This window comes from Hylaeus volcanicus, chromosome 3 (assembly GCF_026283585.1).
Source record: "Hylaeus volcanicus isolate JK05 chromosome 3, UHH_iyHylVolc1.0_haploid, whole genome shotgun sequence".
NCBI lineage: Eukaryota > Metazoa > Arthropoda > Insecta > Hymenoptera > Colletidae > Hylaeus > Hylaeus volcanicus.
In genome coordinates, this window is record NC_071978.1 from 16,861,818 (window position 1) to 16,885,454 (window position 23,637).

The 23,637-nt window shown below is 36.2% G+C and overlaps 1 long non-coding RNA gene across 1 annotated transcript; it reads left to right on the forward strand.

Annotated features, from left to right (window-relative positions):
* Window positions 1-21,516: 21,516 nt before the first annotated feature.
* Window positions 21,517-22,908, forward strand: LOC128874028 (uncharacterized). The gene is made up of 3 exons (XR_008456553.1): window positions 21,517-21,644; window positions 21,726-21,895; window positions 22,785-22,908. It is a non-coding gene; the product is annotated as an uncharacterized LOC128874028 (long non-coding RNA).
* The last annotated feature ends 729 nt before the right edge of the window (window positions 22,909-23,637 follow it).

Here is a 23,637-nt window from a genome sequence, read left to right on the forward strand (position 1 = left end):
AAGTTTCCAAAATTTTTCAATGGTGACTAAGAACCCGAATATACAATGTATAAGCAAAAGTATTGACATACTTTTCTTCAAGTAGTGCATTCTTGTACTAAAGTAGCAGATTAATTCAAAGTATGTATATGTTCTGGCAATCAGTAAAATATGGAAGTACATACCACATTAATTTACTTATTTCATTTAACAACATTATTTCAAGTTAAAAGAAATAGACTGCTTCCATATATCACATGATACCAGATCATGTATCTATTTTGTATAAATGTGCTACTTTAACGCATAAAGATATTTGAGAAAGCATACGTTAAAATATTCATTCCAGCATCAAAATTTCGTGTGGAATGACTAATTGTAGTTTTTTTTTTAAATTATTATGGCAAAATAAATCGTTATATAATAAATAAACATGTTACTCAATGGTTGATATGAACTTTGAAGTTGAATATGTAATGGGAATGTAATCCTTGTAGTTTGAGTTTTATTTTCCTTTTAGATCGTGTGTTTGAAAGAGATAACATGAAACGAACTTATAACGAGTGAAACAGCAGAATGATTAAGTTCCTGTCTCTAATAAATTCAAAGATACCAGTCCATAACATGTTTGATTCCGTATCTCGTAATTTTACATTAATTTTATATTGACCTATAACTTCGCATTGACGTGCATCGATTTTCATGCAGCCGTACTAACTCTCCTAAGCCGATCGCGTCACTGGTATAGGTATAAAGACGAGTACTTTAAGCCTGGCGCGCGAAGAAATATGGCTTCAGCCGAGACGCATCTGCGTGGGACACGCCGAATGAAAAGAATACCCCCGGCTGCGAACGCGACTCGACACGTAGGCGGGGCTGTATGCTAATTATGGCAAATCGCAGCGGGCGATGATTTGTTCGTTGACCAGCGTGTAAACGTAACTTTTCCTCGAGGAAAGCTGGGGATAGGAAGCCGACGTCGACCAAGCTAGCCCGCGACAATGTCGCGACGAGTAACGACGCTTGGACACGCGAGCATCGGCGAATACACGAATTCATCTCACGTGAACACGCGTACGTACACGTGTACGAGGGTTTGCTCGTGTGTGAGAACAGGAGTTTGGATTTTTCGTTTCACGCTCGCACGTTCGCGATGCGGTTGTCGCGTCATCGTTCATTTTAAAGAACCCCCGAAACGGTTCCATTGCTGTGTTATCCCGAGTCGAGGATGTTGTTTCTTCCGATTTCGCATCTGTTAGGTGTAGAAATTAATTCTGTGGCTCCGTACATTTATAATTCTAGTTTAAATAATAGGTTAATGGATAGTTATCCAGCGATTTCTAAAATCAATATTTATCCAAAAATTGAACATGAAAATGCACTCAGAACATGGTCGAATGATTTTTTTTTTAATTGGATGTTTAAGGTCACATGCACCTTCTCAGGTTATGAGTGACCACATTTGCTTTACGTCTGTGTTGTAGTCACATAGATTTTATATTTTATTATAGATTCCGATATCTTTCAGAAAGGATAGGAAGGATAGAATGCCTCATGTTCTATATGAGTCTGCCTTTTGTAGCATGTTTGCTACGTTCGATATATTATATCGTGTTCTTTTTGCACTTTATTTGGAACAATGGGATAGGATGTGCTCTATGGAGATTCGCGTATTACATGCATCACACATCGTTGGGGCTGTTTTCGCGATAAGGAATGAATGTGTAATTCTGGTGTGACCTATTCTTAGTCTGGTTAAAATCACTTGGTCTTTTCGGTTCATAGATACTGCCGGACTAATATCGTAAATATTGTTGCGAATGTTATGTAGTACAGTAGGTCTCGACGTTATCCAGTCTTGGTTCCATCGTTCCTTTGTGACTTTGGTGAGGTGTTTCTGAAGGTCTTGACTGGAAACAGGTGTATAGTGTGTTTCAGATGGGAGAGAGCTCGCTTCTTTTGCTGCTGCGTCTGCTGCTTCGTTTCCTTTTATACCAACATGTGATGGAATCCAAGAGTATAGGAGGTCTTTTCCAGTGCTGTTGAGAATAGTGTTTTTTTCAATGACGTTCTGTATTATTGTATTAGTGGTTTCCAGATTTTGCAAGGCAGATATGGAACTTAAGGAGTCGGTTAATATAATAAATTTGTTGTATGCTGATTTTTCAACATGTAGCAGGGCATCCTTCAACATGAAGGATAGCATACGCTTCGCTAGAGAAGACTGAGTATGTATTAGGCAGCTTGAATAGGAGTTTGTCTTCGGGTGTGCATACTGCACATCCTGTCCCTTCTTTAGACTTCGAGCCATCGGTAAATAGTTGTTTGTGGTTTGGGTAATCGTTAGCTAGTTCTAGGAACAGAGCTTGTATGATGCTTCGGTCTGTGTTTTTGGAAACTTGTGAGAACTTGTCTATTACGCAAGGTGGTTGTATTATCCATGGAGCAATCGTAATTGGTTTTCTTGGGAGAACTAGGAGGATTTCAGTTTGTAGGTCTTGTAGGTAATGTTTTAATCGTAGGTTCAGCGGTTTCGGGCGCGTAGGTTTTATGCGGGTGCTGATAGAGTGACCATTTGATGTTATTAATTTATATATAGGGTTTGTTGGCGTAGAGGATTTGGCAACTGCGTAGGTTAGGCTTAGTTGCTTTCTTCTAGCTTCTAGTGACTGTACATTGGCTTCAGCTAATAGTGCGACGACTGGACTGGTTCTAAATGCTCCAGTTGCAATTCTAACTCCCGCATTATGGATGGGTGATAGTAGTTTAAGAAGGTGCGGTTTTGCCGAATCGTACACAATTGAACCGTAGTCTATTTTGGAAAGAACTAAGGCTTTATATGTTTTGATCAGGATATGAAATTCAGCTCCCCAGCTTTTTGACGCTATGCTTTTAATGATATTTAGCTTCCGGGTACATTCGGTCTTTAGGTTCTTAAGGAACGGAGTCCAAGAATGCTTTCTGTCGAAAACTAGTCCAAGAATTTTAGGGGTGTCTGTTATTTTTAGTTGGTGCTGCCCAAGATACAATTGAGGTTGATAATTTTGGTCCTTCCTATTGTTTGAAAAGATAGTTACAGTAGTTTTGTTCTTGGAAAATTTGAATCCTGTTTGTGATCCAAAGTTTTGGAGTTTGTCCAGATTGTCTTGCAAAATTTGTTGACTAGTTTTAATATCTTTACCCGTAATATAAATTGTGCAATCATCCGCAAATAAAACATGTTTGACCGGTTTAGTAAAGATTTCTGTAATTTCGTTTAATGCTACCAGAAATAATGTTACACTTATTACTGCCCCTTGTGGAACTCCATTCTCGATTATGGTTTTATTCGATAGGTGGCCATTTACTCGGACATAAATTGATCTGTTTCTGATGAAGTTCCTGATGAATTGAAGCATATTCCCATTGACGTTTAGTTTCTGTAGTTTTTGTAGGGTTCGATGTCTCCATACCATGTCATACGCCTTCTCGATGTCTAAGCAGATGGCAATTAGATGTTGTTTTTTCCGAAACGCTTCGCATATACTCGAGTCTAACGTGGCGAGACTGTCGATTGTTGATCGGTATTGTCTAAAACCGTATTGGTTTTTCCCCAATAGGTTGTTCTTCTCTAAATACCATCGTAGCCTTTTATTTAGAATTTTTTCTAAGAGTTTACACAAACAGCACGTCAGGGCAATAGGTCTATAGCTGTCAACGTGAGATTTGTTCTTGCCTGGTTTCAGTATTGGAACTACTATTGCCTCATGCTAGCTATCTGGAAATACGTTATTTAGCCATATGCAGTTAAAAAGAGTTAAAAGGTAATCCACCCCTACTCTGCTGTATGAAAATATTTGGAATATTATCGGGTCCTGGACTGGAGTTTTTTAGTGTTTTAATCGCTGATAGGAGTTCAGTCAGTGTTATTTTGATATTTAAGTCATTGTTATTGTCCGCACTGATGTCATGCCACAAGGTTTTTTCAACATTAGTTTTGATGCTGAGGAAGTTTGGGTCAAAATTTGCATTGCTAGAGTTCGTGGCGAATGTATTTGCTAATATGTTAGCTATTTCTTTAGAGTCAGTTGTGATGGAACCGGTTGGTGCACTTATGGAGGTAATTTTGAAGTTGAGTTTTTGACCATTTTTTTTTAACTTACTCCACATTTCCTCACTTGTCGTTCCGCTGTTTAGCGAAGATATGTAGTTCATCCACGATTCCCTTTTGGCTTGTTTCAAGGTTTTCCTTGCTATTGCTCTTCTAAATTTGAATTCGATTAAATTAGTGTTAGTCTTATGCCTTTTGTAAACATTGAATGCATGTTTTTTGTTTCTTATTACATCTTCGCAATCTTGATTCTACCATGGCAGATTGTTGCTGCGTTGGTTATTTGTAGTCTTGGGTATGGAGTGTGTGGCTGCGTTGTTAATTAGTTTCCCGAATTCTTCCAATAGCTCGTTAATTTGTTTGCAGTTTTCATTGTTAGGTATTTCCAAATGTGGGATATTTTGTTCTATTATTTTACTATACTTTGGCCAGTCCGCTTTTTTGAACTTCCATCTGGGTTTGGTTACAAAGTCATTTGAATGTCTACCTATTAGTTCGATAAATAAAGGAAAGTGGTCGCTATTATATAGATCCTGAGAAGCTGTAAGTTTTGTGATATCACAAAGGAAAGGACTGCAAAAGGCGAGATCAATCGAGTTATAGGAACCGTTGGATAGGTTGAAATGCGTTGGTTCGATGGTATTTAGAAGTACGAGGTCGGTTTTGATTATTCTATTTTCGATAATTTTGCCTCTGGTGTTTGTGTATGTTGACCCTCACAGCGTGTTGTGGCTATTCAGATCTCCTAATAGAATAAAAGGTTTAGGGATTTGTTGTATGAGGTTGGAAAGTTCCGCTTCCTGCAGTTGATAGTTGTTCGGGATATACACATTGCAGATAGATATTCTCTTTCCAAGTAACGTAGCTGAGGCTGCAACTGCTTCCAGATTGGTTGTAAGTGTTATATCGGAGTAGTATATGTTTTCTTTTAGGTATATTGCGACTCCTCCGCTTGCAGCTATAGCATTCGATCTGTTTTTATTAAATATAATATTGAAGCCTTTGATACTGATGCATTTATCTTCTTTACAATTTGTTTCCTGTACACACAAAATATTTGGCTGATGGTCGTGGATTAGTTTTTGCAAAAATTCAAATCGAGCGGTTAGACTGTTTACATTCCACTGTAAAATTTTGTTTGACACGAGCTGTTCTCAAAAGGTAGGTATTTAATTTGGAGGAGGGTTGGATCTAGAGAGTAGAGTCTGTGTCTCATTCGTAGTTTCGTCCTCAGATGAGGGAAATGGGGAGTCTGTTGCCATGGTGAAGTGAGGAGGTTTCAGTAGTTTTCTAGTGATTCTGGTAAAACGGTTTTTAATACTCCTATCATTTAGGTGAGGGTATAGTTCATGCACGAGAGTCACTAGGCTGTTGGTGTCCTCTATGTATTCTGCAGCTGTCTCTTTGGTGTTGGTGGGTCCTTGTGCTTTTTCTAGAAAATTTTTAAGCTGATTATAATTTAATGGTCTACCTGGTTCATCCAGTATATGCTTTATGGGCTCTAGCAAAGCATCAAGATTTTTCGCCGTGGTGTCTGTGACAGTAATAATTTTTTTTTTGGTGGTTTGTGGGCTGGCTCCTTCATCATATTGTTTGAGATGCTGCTTGAGGTGTCCGACATTTCTTCACGCGTACGTTTTAGTGTCATAGGAGTTTGGTGTGCTTCTACGTTTTGTACTATTTCTATGTTATCCGTTGTTTGGTATGGGTTTTGTTTATTGGTTTATGGGGGGTGTTTACGTAACTGGATTGAGGTACTGTTTCAGTCGTTTCTGTAGTAACAACAGAGTGATTTCCTTGTAATAAATCGTTACTTATTGGGTGGTCATTGTTATTTTTACAGTTTTTTGCGACATGTCCTTCTTGGTTACATAAGGAGCATTTTACTGATTCGGTGGAAGGGTACACCCAGTATATTGTTTGATCGTGTTCTATTTTGATGGATTCTGGTAGCTTGTGTACGTCTTCTGGATGTATGTAAATCTGCCGACGGAAACTAAGTATGTGTGAGTACCCTTCCTCTGTTACGCCGGCTCTTAGAAAGGAGACAGCCGATTCTCTTCTGATTTGTAGATTGTCAAAACTTTCTTCTATTATTTCGTGGGAAATCGTTGGGTAAACATTTGATATTATGATGCGTTGGTATTTATTGATGAGCGGTCTCAGTGCGAGGTCTGTGTTGTTGATTCTATTATGATTGTGTTTACCTGTAATGTTGTCTGCGATATTCTTGCTAGCGAGAAATACACAAATTCTACCGTTGGAAATTCTCGATATAAATCGAATATTACTTGGACTGGTTAGTTTTCTTAAAGCTTGGGCATACTCTTTTATTGAAATTCCCTCTTTAGCTTCGATTACGATAGCTTGTTCTTTCTTTGGGAAGCTGTCACTTTGGAGGACATTGGTGTAACTTCGGCGTTGCTGTACATTGGGGGTATTATTCGCAGAGACCATGTCGGTGAAAATATTGCACCGAAAAGCTTGAGGAGAAATATTCGCAGGAGCTTGCACGCTCCTGTGAATGGTGAATACTGGATTTCACTTATTACACTATTAAACTAACGAGGACTTCACTTGTAAACTTTAAACTAACTCGTAGTGGCACTCGCGTTCACGTTACGCACGGGGTTTATAACACGTCCGATCGCTTCGACTGTCCGTAGAATGATTATTCTGAAGCTTATTCGTTGACAACTTCAACAACTGCTTCCCATTTGCTTCGGATCTATCCACAGGATCGTCGAAATCGTATGTCATCCTTTCGTCCTCTTCTACAGCTACTACAAAGGATTGGTTGCCCAACTCATAGTTAGGCCCTTCCTGTGTTATCTTTCAAAGTGTCACATGTACTTTTTTTTTATTGGCAATCGTCCATATTGAAGGGATGAAAACAGCTCATAAAGTGAGTGGTGAAAAACATGTTTTTTTAAATAACTTGGAAACTAGTAGAGCATAGTATTGATTTTCATGTTGAATAAAATACATATCTGAAAATAATTATTAAATAGAGCATCAATATTTTCGTTGAATAAATTTAATTTAATTAGTAATAATGAATATAAATGGGGACAAGGAATGTGTCAAATATTTTTTTGAGAATTACCTCCCATATAAATTTAATCAAAATCGTCATATGTCCATTGAATGTTCCCTTGTTGGTCAAAAATTAAACGAAAGTATCAATACTGTGCATAGTTGCCATACTAAAAAAGATCGTAAGCAAAAATCAAGAATTGACTTTTAGCTAACTCACAAGCGCAAATAATACGTCTAGTCGTTCAAAGCATCGACTGATAGTGCTCGGTTAAGAACTCGAGGTTCGAATATACCTCAAACATGCACCTGGAATTCCAATCACGCTCACACGCATGACCAATCGTCCTGTCAAACAGAAAGTGGTACTGAACCGTTCAAACAGAATCACAGTGCCAATCAAACCAGATCAATTAGCTCGGATCGCCGATCACACTCTCAAAAGCTTACTGATAATGTTGATTGGATATGCCACGAAGCCAGCATCGACGCATGAAAACCTTCGTCAAGAAACAATCGGTCTTCGCGTTGAGCCAGCGGAGAACGACGCGGTCGTTAACGTCGATGAAAATAGGCAACAAATCTTCGCCCCTTCGACACGGTTGATAACCAGCGAAGACGGTGAGGAATAACGACGCCAAGGGAAAAAGGAGAGATAGAAAAAGATGTGGAAAATTTCTCAGTCCGGTAGAAAGCGATTACTCGGAATGGTTAGCGTACAATGTACGAGTTGCGTCAAAAAACGGGGCGAAGTCTTGGCGCGGTTGATCGTGTTCCTTAGTTTATGGCCTTCTCGACGAGTGGTCACGGCAACGTATGGCCTATGAAACGGCCATAGCCGTAGTACTAAATACACCATAAACCAAAGGGAATTGCCTGTGAACCTTTAATGCCACGCGCTTACACACTGCTCCGCCTGTTGCCACGGACACGTGAGACGCGATGGAAAATGCAACCTGCGCGTCGCGGTCGGCTAGAAATGCACATGAAAAAACTCGAAATCATGCATATAAACGTAACATTTCATCCCCTTTCCCCTCTTCTCCACCCCTGCTGGATCGTTTCTGGGTAATCGTTGCGTTACTTCTTACGATGCTGACGCTTGGCAACAAAAACGATGAAGAAATTGTTCACGCGTCGCGTTTAGAATGACTACGGTCTTATTAAACGTTTATGATCCTTTGTTCTCGGTCGTTGAACAATTTTACGAGAATTTCAAGCTTCTTGGTTTATGGAACCGCCAGCGGCGGAAGTGATGAAATGTTCAGTTTTTGTCGTATAAACGGTATGAACAACATGGTGGATTGTAACGCCTGAAGCGTCCACTTACAAACAGTCTTTTAATTTTGATGTATGGGGTAACGTACCCTTTCTTATGATTACTTTCTATCTAGCACTATTCTGTATGAAAATTATTGTTGGTTCTAATTGTTCTTGGCTTTTGACAGAACATTTTTTGAATAAGTTCATTATTCAAATAAATAAAATACAATGGCATCTTTATAAGAGATTGATTAAGTATGTTCCCAATATATTTAATGTTACGACGTCCTTTAGATTTTTTCTTTAACGAAACATCTATAAATAATACAATTAAGATTAATACGTATACATATTCGCGAAAAATCAAAAGAGCAAGTTGAAGGTAAATATTTGTAATTAAATTTTCCAATGGTGTGATTCATTTTTAAGTTATTTTTAATATTGCAACATGAAAGTAACTACTAAAAGTGTGAGGAAATATTCATAATAACATTTTCCAGTGAAGTGTTCCATTTTCATATTACTTTTAATACTGTAACAAGAGTAATAAGTTTCTTGTAATCGATATCAGTTAGAATTTTTATTTCTTTTACGTATAATAATTATTTTCCATAAAAAATTGAAGAAATTGACTAAGTAGAGGATAATGTGTAGTTATACTAGGAGCAGAAGGTAATAAATCCAGTTCAATTTTATAGTCCGTTATGAAAAACAAAATTGGATTATTGATCTTACTTTAATTTCTCATCTCGAATTTTATCGAATTAAAAAGTTTTGAAATAGAATGTTTCAAGTGACGTGTTTAAACATACGTTACTGTGCAACAACTTAATGAAGGAGCCATAGAATGACTGAACCAAATGACAGACACCGTCTGCAATAATGATAGGTACTCTACATCGATACATGTGTATGAAATACACATTTATCTGAACGTACTTGTTTATTGCGTAAATTTCGATCGATTAAATGAAAAGGTATAATTTGGTAGTTCCGTGTTATAAAAAAATTGGTAAATTACTTACGAAACGTGTAAAGTTAATTAAATGGTGGCGCCAATTGCACAGCAATAAACACGCGAAAAAACATAAAATGTTTCCTTTGAATTCTTGGTGTTACCTGTAACACATAGAATTATTCGTTTGAACTTATATTTAATGTGTATGTACGCTTGAATGAACTAAACAAGAAAGAAACTATAATATCTGAGTATGTAAATTAGGGTATGCAACGCAATGGCAGCGATAAGAAAAAATTGTTATAGAATACTATATTCATGGCTGGTGTATCTACAAAAAAGTATCATAGATGGTCACAATATCTTTATTGTTTATCAGAGAATAATAAAACCGACTTGAAATCTTATTTAAACGTTTTTATCGAATTCTTTAACGTTTCATAAAATATGCACTGAATTTATCTTTAATTTAAACGCGTAATCTTTGTTTAGACATAATCAGATTTCCATCTTCAGAATGAAATTACATTAAAATGAATCTAAAATTATTTATTCACATTGGAATTATTACTAAGCATTATAACTATACTTTACATAACTTAATAATTGAATCTTTCTGTTAGGTTTTAATTAAGCGCAAAACAATATAAGTTAAGAATTCAACTTTAATGATAATTAAACCATACCCTGTGTAAATATCTATCAACAAGCTAAATATTGCAATGACATACCTTGCAGTCGCAATACCAGCGAGCATTTATTAATCAATTTCCGCAGGGCCGTCATTACGTTATAAGACTATGGCGTTACCAATAATCAACGGTGATAATTGAACCATGCGAGCACTTTCATTCGTCATAAAGAATCTGATCAGTCTTATTCGTCATAAAATAAAACTAACTACGCAATAAAACGTAGAATGTGTCTCTTCGTCTCTTCCCTTGAATCGGACACGTACTACGCCTAAATGCGTGCGATGGAAAGGGAATTAAACGCAAGCAATCAAATGGAATTGCACAACTTGGCAACAGTTGTACGTTACAAACCTGCTGGGTAACTGTAAGTAATGAAGCATAAAGTGATGCAATTAGCAAAACCGATTATACAGTGCTGTTAATTAAGTCATAATCAACGGAATATTTTCAAGATGCCTGATGTTACACTTCTATTAAATATTTCATGAGAAAATATATGAAAGTGAATGTTTGGGCTTTTAATATATAAACGGCTTTATATCTTATAAACATACATAGGTATACATAATTTTATAAATTACGCGTACAAAGCGTTTACAGAATATTTAGATTTTTACGTAAATATTTTTTTGCTTATATTAACGACAATAAGGTGTATTTTATGTAACAATGTGAAGCAATGTCTCCTTTTCTTGTAATATATAAAATGTATTTGAGTATTTATTATATTATGTCACAGTAATACGTGTTCATGTATATTAAACGTACACGTAATAGAGTAACAAACAATTTCATTAGGTAATATTAGATTCCAAATAATAAATTTTCATTTCGGAAGACTGTTACTCTGTATCGAGTGAGGGGAGAGAATAATTAAACGATGAAACAATTTAGTGATCTTCAAAGATTAGTTTTGTTCACTCCTGCATTTTTTGTAAATGCGGTGGGGTCCCTAAAGACTTAAATTGTGTTTTCTCAAGCAAATTTTTTACACTTCTGTAAATATATTCTTTATGATGTCAGTTTCTTTGTTTATCAGCAAGTAGGTGTCTTCTCGACTATTAATGAGCGTCTTATTTATTCAATATTCAATTATTATTCTTTATGTATTTTTTAATTCATGTAAACTCTTCAGACTAATGGTTCTTGAGACATTTTTAACGTTATGCACATATATTTATAGTAAGAGGAATGTAAGCCTATGGCATGACAATTCTACGTAACAGAAGTTGTTTGTGATTCAACATCGAAACAGTTTAAATTACCAGGTAATGTAATGTAGATATTGAAACTAATGAACCTAAGAGTCTCTTGAACACTTTCAGAGTATTTAAAAAAAATTCTATGAAACTATATGATAGATTCTTTTCAAACTTTCATTAAATTCAAAATTTTCTTAAACCGGATACCTGTGATTATAGCCTGATGTAAAAATATTTAAATATTTAAAAAAGAAATTGAAAAATAGCAGATCCTTAAAAGAAAATTATTATATTTACGAACAAAGTATTTATTGAAAACAAAAATAGAAGAAATCATTGTAAACGAAATGTCTATGTCAGGCCATAGAAATTAGTTTTCTGAAGAAAGTATGACTTGGATTATATCGATCAGAAGCATAGTTTTCTCAGAAAGCTGTTAACCAGGTTGAAATTCTTGTTTAGAGATAAACACTGTTCCACACTCAAGACTGTAACTCTGGCAATTATAGATATTCATTTTTCAAATTTTGATACAACATTCTTGAAATGTATATTATTTGAGAAGTGGGAGAAAAAAATAATCTATACTAGAATTTTACAGTACTGTACCACTTCAAACCGTTTTCATGCATCGTTTCAATCTTTGAGATAAAAGTACAAGATGGTTACCCGATACATGGTCGGCTCATATGAGACAAATGAGAAAAAGCAAGCAATTAAAATACTTTCCGAAGATGTCCTGCACAGAATACCCTTCTCGACGTCGAGCGCGCCAAAAATTGAATTAACGAGTTCAACCCTATTCCAGGATCTTCGCAAGTATGCGAAATACAGCAAGCATGACCGAGCGATTAGTCTGAATCACCGAGTCGAGGTTTCTCCACAGACTGGTAAAAACAATGCTTTTCATGCAGAACCCAGGCCAAACGCGGAAGTGTCCGTAATGAATTGAAGGGATCATTTAGATAGCATTGTGGGCTCACGGCTCCTGATTATTTCTAATGAAGCTTATTTATCGCACTATTCGTTTGGCCAATATCTGGCCGTGTAATCGGATCCCCATGGTTCGTCCACTGGGAGATCGGTTCCTGGTTGAAAGTTCTCTTTCCCAACTGTGCGTCACCGTGTAGATGGATTATCCTCATACTGGTAGCCTCTAATTACATTCGTTTCGAGTTAGTTACGCGCCAACGTATCGCGTAGTAAGTCCACTCAGCTCGGTTTTTCCAAAACTGAATCTGCATACTGTTCAACCTCGATTATCCGAATTAATCGAGAGACGTAAGTGCTGATAAGGGAATTTCTGGATAACAGAATATTTCTTGTACTTTCTTCATATTAATGTTCATATATTAGGTGTTGAAATTAATTCTGCGCCTCCATACTGAATCATTTATAACTCCAGTTTAAACAGATATACTTACTCGCCATTTTCGTATGACTAAAATATCAAACTTAATTCAGTAAAATTATGTTCTTGTTGTGCCTTGTACCATCTTACAATCAGCCTTGTTTCTAAGACTTCAAATACTTCGAAATATTGAGGTGCGTCATCATTGCCACCATCACATTTTATACTTTGATATAATTTTTCATGTGTTAAATCTACGTAACGAATTTTGGTTTGGCATCAGGGAGATTGGAAATTTTACGCTCTTTCGAATGGTATACTTAGTTTTAATTTTGCACTGTAAGTTGATAGAGTTATAGCCGGTTAAAGAGTGTAAAGTCGAAAACACAGAAAAAAATTAAAAGTGAAAATACTTCTAAATAAGGGGTATTTAGAAAAATGTCTAAGAACAACTTTTTCTTGGGAATTAGTTATAGAATTGATTCCCTGAGTTAGTCCGGACTTAACTGTAGATACCCTGTTGTATATACGTATACAGTTATAAAGGCGTTGCCTCTCCCCATTTGGAATTTCTGATTACGACACTTCAGAGGAGGCGAGGTCCAGCTAAATTGCTGCCTCTAAACGTAATCAGAAATTTCATTACATTACGTAGCGATCGATAATCCATATTTGCTGCGAAGCATATTGAATGAAAAGGGATTATAAATTTTGTATGGAATGTAATCAGTTCAAAACGTATCAAGTATCAAAATCATCAAGAGTTATCCCATCAGATGAAGAACCCTTCTAATTTCGTTGAAGATTAAAATAGCAATATCTCATACATAATGCGCTGTGATTCATCACGCTATTACCACACGCCCTTCAATTTCACAGCCATTAACCTCTCATTAACTCTTTCGGGTCAGGTGAGACACATGGATCATGAAGAAGGTATGTCAGAAACACGTTTGCAATATGGTCGTTAGCACTAATGTCTCAAAATACAAATAAAGCTACCTTAATACAAATTGTTTGCCAGAGGCGTACTTTACTTCAGCCTTGATTAAACCTTGGTAGGTTGAAAAATGTCAGGAATTGGTCAGTGATTGTTTATATCAAAATCGACAACAAACATGAAATTAGAAAATGAATCGTTTAATAGATTTTTGTCTTCGTCTCAATATAAACAACTGAATAAAGAATGATTAAAATGAATGGGTATCATTTTTTCTTACAGAAAAGTTACTCTTCCTAATATTCCAATGCAATCTTTAACAGAGATAGGGAAAAGTTTTATCCAGATGAAAAACTATACATGTATGTATTTGTTACTTGATAGAGAAAAGTTAGAATTTGAATTATAGAATTGAATATCATTCAATGAACAAGTAAATCTTTAATTGTTCAACAGAATAAACATCATGAATGGATTGTTATATGTTGGTTTTACTAGTTATCAACTAGTAATAGTTGTTCGGTATAGAATGTGAACGCCACCGGGATCATCTCTTCGCAAATCACATCCAAGTGCGAGAAATAAATATAAAACAGAACAGTTTTTTCATCATTTCTCCCTTTCAGCCGATCACCTAACTGCCACGCCTGCACATGCGAATCGAGCAAAGTGATTTCGCGTTTCTTGCGAGCACCACAAATCACAGTCGCGGAGTGACCGTGTTAATCGTCGTCTAAAGTACTTGTCATGTATCATTGAGGTCTTCGGGACGCTGATCGACGTTCGTGGCGCTGTTCAGGCGCGAATGGTGCCAGTCATTAATAATCATTCCGTCGAGGATTCGTACATGCTACCATTTAAACGATTGCGGGGCGATCTGCACTACGAGCCGCGGAACATCGATCAAACGTGAATCATATCTCATAGAAGGCTGACAAATTATTGTCCGTCGCATTGCCGACCCGTTCTTCAAACATGGACGTAGCTAATTCATAAATTGCGCGACACGATTAAATTATCTAATGACAATTAGAGGCAAAATGTATTACGGAGTTAGAGGGTACTAATCCTCGCCATAACATGTAAATTCAATGTTTAAAGGATGTTGGGTCACGTTTGTATTTCGTCCATTAGCATGCTATATTTTTAAGATATGCATATTCGTATACAATTTATAAAATTGGTTTCTTATAATTCTTTTGTTTATTTTTAAAGTTTCTTCTTGAAATGTATGTATTAGGAGTAGACATTCATTATGTGTATTCCTAGAGTAAACTTAACGTTTATTTCTGTAGAAAAACCATACAATTTTTAATCTTCTTTCAGTCATACATTTCATACAAACCAAATATCGAAGTAATCTGTGTGCTTCATTTCAGTAACGGTTGGTACATTAATGTGTTATATCAAACTGACGCGTAAATATTTTTGTCTGTATAGATTCATTTTAATGGAGATCAGATTAAGATTTTAGAGGGTTTGTTAATTTAACGTAACCATATGACGAGTATATACTTTTCCTTCCAAATTTTGTTGTCTTTCTTACTAACGCCTAATTTAAATCTAACTTATATTATTTTCTTGAAGCAATGATGATACGCAAAGAATAAAATCTACCGAGACGAAAAGAATTGTGCAGTAATACTTTATTCGATAAAATCTGCGGATCAAAGATATCACTCCTTTTGTTCGAGATATTTTAATTAACATTTATTTAAATTTACATAATTTGTTAGCATCAGTAATTGGCTGATGGGGCCTCGGGGCCCGTCACCGTCGACCATTGGACCGCAGGAACCGGAATGAATTTACTTTGATGTTGGGTACCATGTTATTAAGAACTGTCGAGCTGCAAAAGTCGACGCTGCTGGAGTCTCACCGATTTATATTGAAATCAAAGCCGACGGCTGCGTCGATATGTTTATGTCCTACATCCATATTCCATATGAATATCGTAATTAAAAGTAACACATTAGCAGTATATCATTAATTAAAACACGGAAATCATTACTATCTGATCCTCCGTTAATGAGGGAGTGTCGTTGATATAATTTTCAACTATTTCCTGCGATATCTGATAAAACATACCTTCTCCAACAGTTTATGACAAATTATATTTTCCTCTTCTATTTCACGAATCGTTGAAACCATTCACAGCTCGTCATGCACGTTTTCGAACGATTTCTAAATTTTTTGTATCCACCTTTTTATGCTACATTTCTAATCCACGTGAGTTTATCGACTTAAATGAAAAACATTCTATGCTGATAATGCGTTTAATGAAATAGTAGTTAATGGAATAAATCGTAGTTGCTGGAATTTTTTAGTTTTTGACTTGATCAGACACTAATCATACGTCGCGTCGTTCATAAAGTCTCTGAGCTTTTTTACGACAGGAACATTAGGTAGTTATTTTTATTATAGTGCAGAGCTGGATTGTTCAGCTGTATCACGTTCTCTTACTTCTTTGTTTACGTTGAAATGTTTCACGTAGTCTTTGTTACGATATTCATTAAATTCTTGCTTTGCATTTATTTACATTCTCTTCATTTTCAGCACTTTGTTAAGGATTCCAGCAGTCTGTTGGGGCCTGCTAGATTCCTTATAGCCCGGATACCTCAGGATCGCTCAAAACGTACATACTGTAGCTGCGTTTACGCATGTTATAGCTCTTGAGGGCTTGGGAACATTAGTTTGTCATGGCTGCCTCTTTAGCGTCGCATAGTTTGTCCAACGGTTAAAGCGGGAAGCAGGCGTGCGAGGGGTCCCTACGCTGAAGAGTACTGTACTACATCTCTAATTAGGATAAATGATTAATACTGCTAAGGACGAAACACTCGCGTAAAATGATCCCAGAGTAGAAACAATATTAACTCGACAGACATAAAGAAATGAAAGGAAAACAGCTTCCACAGCGATTTAAGCGATCCGTTAAATAAGTTAAGATTTCGTCGAGTTACGACCCAGAAGTCGATTAGAAAACCTGATTTCTACGTTCTCGAGCATCTTGTACGCGTGTTCAGGGTACCATGATTCAATTATATGGAACATGCGTGCAAGAAGCCACCGGCCAACCACACGGAGCACAGGTAGAGGAAGCGCGAGAGTGGGACGTCGCGAAAAATTATGATAAATGATCGCCTCAAGATTGCCCGTCCTGTATTTTAATGAATCAGCCAATGCATTTAAATGGTCTTGGAAAACGGTCGCCCGACATTTATGCGACTGCCATCCGAACCTCGTATGAAACCCCAACGATAACTGTAGAGCCGAGGTATATGCATATGCGACAAATACTGTTCAAGGTAAGGGCACCAATAACGGACGACTTTAAGGCTTTTTTCTCTAGAAAAAGTACTACATTTCCTTTGCTGTTTATTTAAATGGCATAGCAAATCACTTGGAGTAGGCTATGACTTCTCATTTATCTCTCTACGTGGTTAAGATCATGTACATGCAAAATAAGAAGAAATCGTCGATTTTGCTTACTTGGAGCAGGGTGTGACTTCTCTTTTCCTTGTGGAATAAAAAGAAAACTCTGCAGCTAGTTTGTAGAGTCAAGTCGAGGTACTTTCAATATATAACGTGGGAAAAAGCTCGATATTTCTAGTAATATACAGCGTGAGCCCGCGTAAACTGTTAGAAGCTATTTTCTCGGGAAACTGTTAGTGATATCGACAAGATTTGGTTAGTGTGTACTATATGGAAGGTAGCCTCTTTCGCGTGATGTATGGAGTATTGTTGGATGCTCTAGGAAGCTAAGAGGGCACGACGATTCATACTTTTAAATGGACTGCTATATAAATTTTTGTTGTCTTGGATAGTACTTCTAATAACAAATAATGTTTCATTGAAATTGAAATTTCTTTCACATTCTGCATAGTTTATGAAATATAACAAAGATATCGTTTGTTGAAAACTAAAAAACTATTACATATTAGCACAATAATCATAGTTCTTGAGTGCAGCTTGAGCCTGTTAACACTATATTACGTAGATTAGATTGAAACAACGAAATAGGTACACCAAAAACTGTCTTATAATACCTACACATTTGTCATGTTACATATACTGCCGGTGGAATCAACGTGTACTAGTTTAGATTTATATCGTCGAATTTGTTGTTATTAAATAAGGGTATTTTGAATCTCATTTTGGAAAATCCTTTGCAAAGATTGAAAATTGAAATGTACCTTATACTTAAGTGCATTAAATTTACTCTAAGAGACGTGATAATTCAACCTCATAAAAAGTTAGGTAGACAAAAATTTGATTATTATTTTTCTTCTAACAGATTTCAAATGTACTAATTGTAATGATTATACAAGAATCACAAGTAAAATTTGATGGTTACTAAAGTTTGTATAGGTGCATTGTTATGACCATCAGGTTGAGATTCAGATTGTATGTGCAGATACATTGTAATAGAGATTAGGTTGAGGACTTCGAAGACTAGTACTACTAACTAACATGGCAAGTATTCTAATGTACAAAATGACGAGTAAGAAAAGCTGTTTAAATTAGAGTTACAAATGACTAAATATAAAACAACAGAATTAATTTCTACACCTAACATGTATATCGATCGTTATGTATGATCTCACAACAATAACAACGAACAATAAACCATAATAAATACACTCATTTCAATTGATCTGTAGGTATTTGTCTTATTGGGCATCACACTTTAGAAATTGGAGTCGATGACTTCATAGCTTCACCAATTAAATTGCAACTTTCTCTTCTAACAATAAGTGACATTATCCATACCCGAGCCAGCGGTATTTAGACAGGATTCACTATACAGGGTGGGGCATTTTAAACAGGTCACCTAAAGAACTCGTTTGTTTTTGAAGATAGAAGAAAATGCATTAGACCAAACTTACTTGATATGGGGGAGCTCATAATATGGTATTACCATTTTTTCTGTAGGTGGAGGCGTCAAGGAGACATGCAGATCAATTCTGTTTTTTTTTTTAAATGAAATGGTATTTCTTACTTACAATCTGGTAGAGTGTAATATACACTCCAATTGCTCCAAAAATAATCGGAATAAACTCTTTTTGAAAAAACAAAACTATTAATGACTGTCATTGAAGCAATACTTCAAGATAGCAACCTAAAATAGACCCTAATTAAAATCTAAATATCTCTTTCATGACAGATATCGATCGACGTTGTCACTGACATTTTCCCGTACCATAGTCACCGTAACGACTTCATCGGGCGTAGTTGAAACCGCTTGCCTCGAATAGCACAGCGACAAGAAGTCGGGGATAATTCACGGAGCGTTTCATAAGCGACAAAGTAGCTTCGGTAGCCGATTATTATCGGTGTTTCGGATCAAAGGAGATTTCTAATTTATCGTTCCATGTCGGAGCCCGCGGGTGCCCGACTAATTAATGTCCTCGACGGCTTTCAGGTTTTTTGCGGAAGCACGCTTTGCGCGGTTCGCGCGACCAGTTAGCGCTAAACAGAGGGCTATTATAAGGGCGATTAATGAGCGACCGCGCGGCATTAATTGCAATCACAAAATCCGGTCGGGCTCGGGGCACCCAACCCCTTCCAGGCTCCTTTGTTCATGTGCTGCATACGTGTGCGAAACGTTTCAGAGAATTGCGTGCCTGGCTGATCTCGGGGTATTTTTAACACCGCAGGTGTTATTTGTAAAGATTTGCATTCTCCACTTACCGGTTGCTGTCACCCGTAGCGTTCATAAAGTTCGTCGTATCACGAACAGAGATGAGTAGAATCTTTGTTTAAGGGGTTAGGTCTAGTCAGGATTTTTAAAAAATTGATTTTTTTTCTTCCATTTTCTTGGAGTATGATAGCTTGAAAATATACTTCTCAAATTTCAAGTTAATCCGCTGAATAGTTTTCGAAATATCCTAAAATTACTAAAGGGCTCTCTGACTTGATAACAGGTAACTGAAGGGGACTACTAGTATGTGTAAAAATTTTAAACCTGTTTTTCTCGAAACTAGGTTTTCATAGTTGGTGACCAATCTAATTCAAAAACCACTTGACGGATTTTAATGAAAATCATATACTTTATTCTAGGTACAAAAAACTAGTTATTGATCGAAAGATTTTTCATTTTGAAGAAAAGTTCAATTTTTATAAACAATAAACATGTGCATTTTACCTTGAAAATACGTAAGTAAATGATCAGAGGCCGCCATTTTGTTAATTTAAAAAAAAAAGAAAGGGATACGATTAATTAATAGATTAACTATTGAACTACTGATTTATGTTTGTTAGATTGATTTTAGATGATCTAGTAAAATGTTACGATGGTCACCGCAAAGCACTACTTGTGGAACAGGGTTTAACAAATATGGCACTAACTTTGTCTACAATAAATATTTTATATTGAAATTTTTCTCGAATAAAGTTAAAACATTGTATAATGACTTCCGTGTTATTTGTTTTATAAAATATATTAAAATACTGTAAAAAACATTATTAAGAGTATCTAGTTTTTCACGCTGCTGACTAGACCTAACCCCTTAAATAAAGATACCGAATTTCGAATTAAGGGGGGAAGCCATCTTCGACGTGTAAAAATCATAGCTATATTCAACAATTTTTTTTCTTCGAAAACTATTCATTTAATGGAAGATCTGATTGCTGGCGTTTATCACGCATATATTGAGTAATGATAAAATAAATATTGTTTATACTTTTTAAATAAAATAGTGATGCTTGTCATTACACTATACTTGAGAATCCCCCGTTACACCTAAAATAAACAGCCTAGTATTTTCATTTTCTACGTGTTACATACAGTATCGGAGCTACCTATGTAGTACCTATGATACAGACTGTAAAGTTTGCGAAACATCAGCAATAAACTGTAATCAGACGCGGAAATCATGCAGAAGCCATGAATACTACAAAAATAAGAATTTTTATAAGAATGGTGAACAAATATTTTTACTACTTCAACAATAAGACGAGGACCCATCAAAGTTTCGATTCATACCAAACAACTCCGAAAGCGTTGGTGGAATGAACCTTGCACGCGACCAGACACCGCTTACTTTCCCACATCCTTCGTCACGGCGTGATCCTTGGCAAAAAGGAGCTGACAGCTTTTTTCTGTCGTCGGCATGATCTCTACCTTCTATCACGATCACAAGCCATCGTTTGCGCGATATCGACGCCTTGTATGTTTTACGAAACCATCGGCGTGATCGGTTCCACTTTTGCTTCCCTGTGATCATTTTGCAATTTAAGCATCGACACTTAGCTGGAATTCCCTCGTTGAACGATAAAGGGCTTCCCTTTCGTCACCGAGGACGCGAATTCACGCGACCACGCGGCCCCGTTGGCGTTTCATTTCAGTCACGCAGCCAGGCCGTGCCAGGCCGATATTAATCGACTTAACAGAACGTCCAGCAGCTCGCTATCGTAATTTCGTATCGGCATGAAAAATTCCTTCCGGGGGCTCTGATCGATCGGAGCTGGAACGTTGGATCGATCGATGAAAAACGTCCACGTCCTCGATGCTTCTCTCTCTTTCTTTCGCCGCCAGTCGATACCTGTCCGTTCGCTATTCCAGCCGAAGCTCGTCAAACACGTGGGTCCATTATCATCCGTATAATTACGCGTGTCCAGGGATCTTGCATTACCAGCGAACAATCTTGTTTATCCGGCCCCTACCGCGTGTCACGCTGTTTTAATTGATTTTTATGCGACGGCTACGGACATTGTTAAATGATCTGTCACTTTGAATGACCAGCGTACGAACGAGTTGGCGGAACCGTTTGACGTGTTCCCGATCCCCTCCTCCCCTCCCCCCCCGCTTATTGTACACGAGTTGCCGCGGTTAATTGTTTCTGATTATATATCCTACCGAGTGGCTGACGATCAGAGTCCGTGAGCATTTCGCGTTAACGTCTGTATTAAATCACACCCTGCCGGAATAACGTGATTACCAGCGAGAGTTGTTAATTCTAGGATAAGCCTGGATCCGAGTAACGATCAGAATCGATCGATGGGATCTGATAGCGAGCTACGGATGCCAATGGATACGTCCTCCGAGAGTGGAGCTCTCGTCAACTTTCGCGCAGATCGTCTGCGGGGTGTTCTGTGAAACCTGTGCTACTGGGATAAGAAATATTTGAGGTATTTATGGTTCTGTTTTTCATAAATGAGTTTAACTGATGCTTCTGAGTGTAATCCGAGTGCTTTGGATAAAATTTGTAGCTGGCTCTTACAAGGTTCGAATGACAGAAAATATTGGGAATATTTGGAAATCAAAATATTCTCACAACATTTATAGAGACACAGGATGTGATTTGAACCTTATCTGGAACGCGTATCTTACGATAGCAGGGAGGAGTATTAGTAGTTGACTCTATCTAAAATCTTCTTAAGTAAGTAAAAATATAATAGTAGTGCTGTTAAAATCAAAAGCGACTCGAAGGTAATGCCATCTGTAGTATAAATTAATAATGAAAATTGTTAGACGACCGTCGTTTCAATAGTTAACACTGCATTTGTTATTGGATGCCATCGTCATGCATGAATTACGTTAAATTCTCATGGAAGTAATTATGATGCTGATTCTTCTAATTATAATCAACTGAATTTTAATTCTTTTTTATTTAATTGACTTCTGATCATGAAAGAATTACTACTTAGGAATATGTATTGTATAGAATTTTATATTTTAATTATTTTTTTAGAATATACCAGGTCTGTCAACTACTGAACAAATTATGAAACAAATTTTAGTAGTTGACACTCCATGTTAGCAATTAAATCATACTTGCGTTTCGTGTTCAGTGCGGCAATAAAAAAAAAACAAGTATTTAAGAATATCTAGCACTGATAATAAATATTTATTCGAATTTTGTTTACAAATTGTAGTCCTTGTTTAATAAAAGAAAAACAGTAATTAATGCTTTCTGTGTCTATACCTTCTGCAAGAAAAAGGAAATATTATTTTGGTATGTAAGGTGAATGATATATTTGACAATGTTTTTGAAAGAGGTATAGTTTCTTTTCACAGGATACGAAAGCAGTATGAAGTTATTAAAACACTCGTCCAAGCGATAAGTGTTCTCAATATCTTTGTCAAATTACTTTGCTAATACAATTATCCGCGATTAAGTGCGGAAATTCGAATAGACTTTTTTGAAAGTCTTCGAATATTGCAATAATCGAGCAATTTACTTTGTGAATCACAAAGTCGCCCCTGGCGCCGACCTCACCTTACGTTATCTCCTTCCCCATAATTACAGCAATTTTCACTATTTATAGGCCAGTCAACGATTATAAAAGGAAACACACGCTGTATCAAGTGGAACGTATCAACTGAATGCTGCTACGATGCTCGGATGATCGGCACCCGAGATGGATCCGCTTCGGGGTTGATCAGAATCAGAACTGGTTAATTGTGATGATTCTTATGTAACAATTTTTATTCACATATTGGTTTCTTAGCAAAGAAAGAGTTCTTTAACATTAGACTTTTCAGTTTGCAATTTTGTTGATAGAACGAGAGAGAATGATTAATTTTGTATTTAATCATGATATAAAATTAAATATAAACAACACAGTATAGGATGAACAATAAATTTAATAATTTTTTAATTAATTACCGAAATTACTAATTCAAGGAAATCGTATAAGTGCATATCCAACTAAAACAATTCAAATAAATGAATAAATATTAATAGTTACTTCACAGTAATATAAAGTCTAACATTAATTACAAAAATTAATTCATTGTTAATGATTGTTCGTCCACAATTCATTAAATTTAGGATAACAGATTGAACATAAAGAATATGATACAAAGAGGAAAATAAATGTATCGATTCTCTAAGTTCAAGGCAACCATTAACTATGAATTAATCTCAGTAAGAAATATTGGACTATGCATTTAAGCGAAAAAATTGATTTATTTATATTAATTATTCGTTTATTTTAATTTTTATTTAATTGTTGTGCGAAAATTCCACATCAAATGCAAATTAAAGTAACGATTTAAAATAACGATGGATCAAAAAGAACAATCTCTTTCTGATTGAAAATGTATTGAATCTCAAATACTAAATAAAAGCATTAATAAAGCTATACAGCAAAAGAGTAGAAGATTCCAAAAATGATC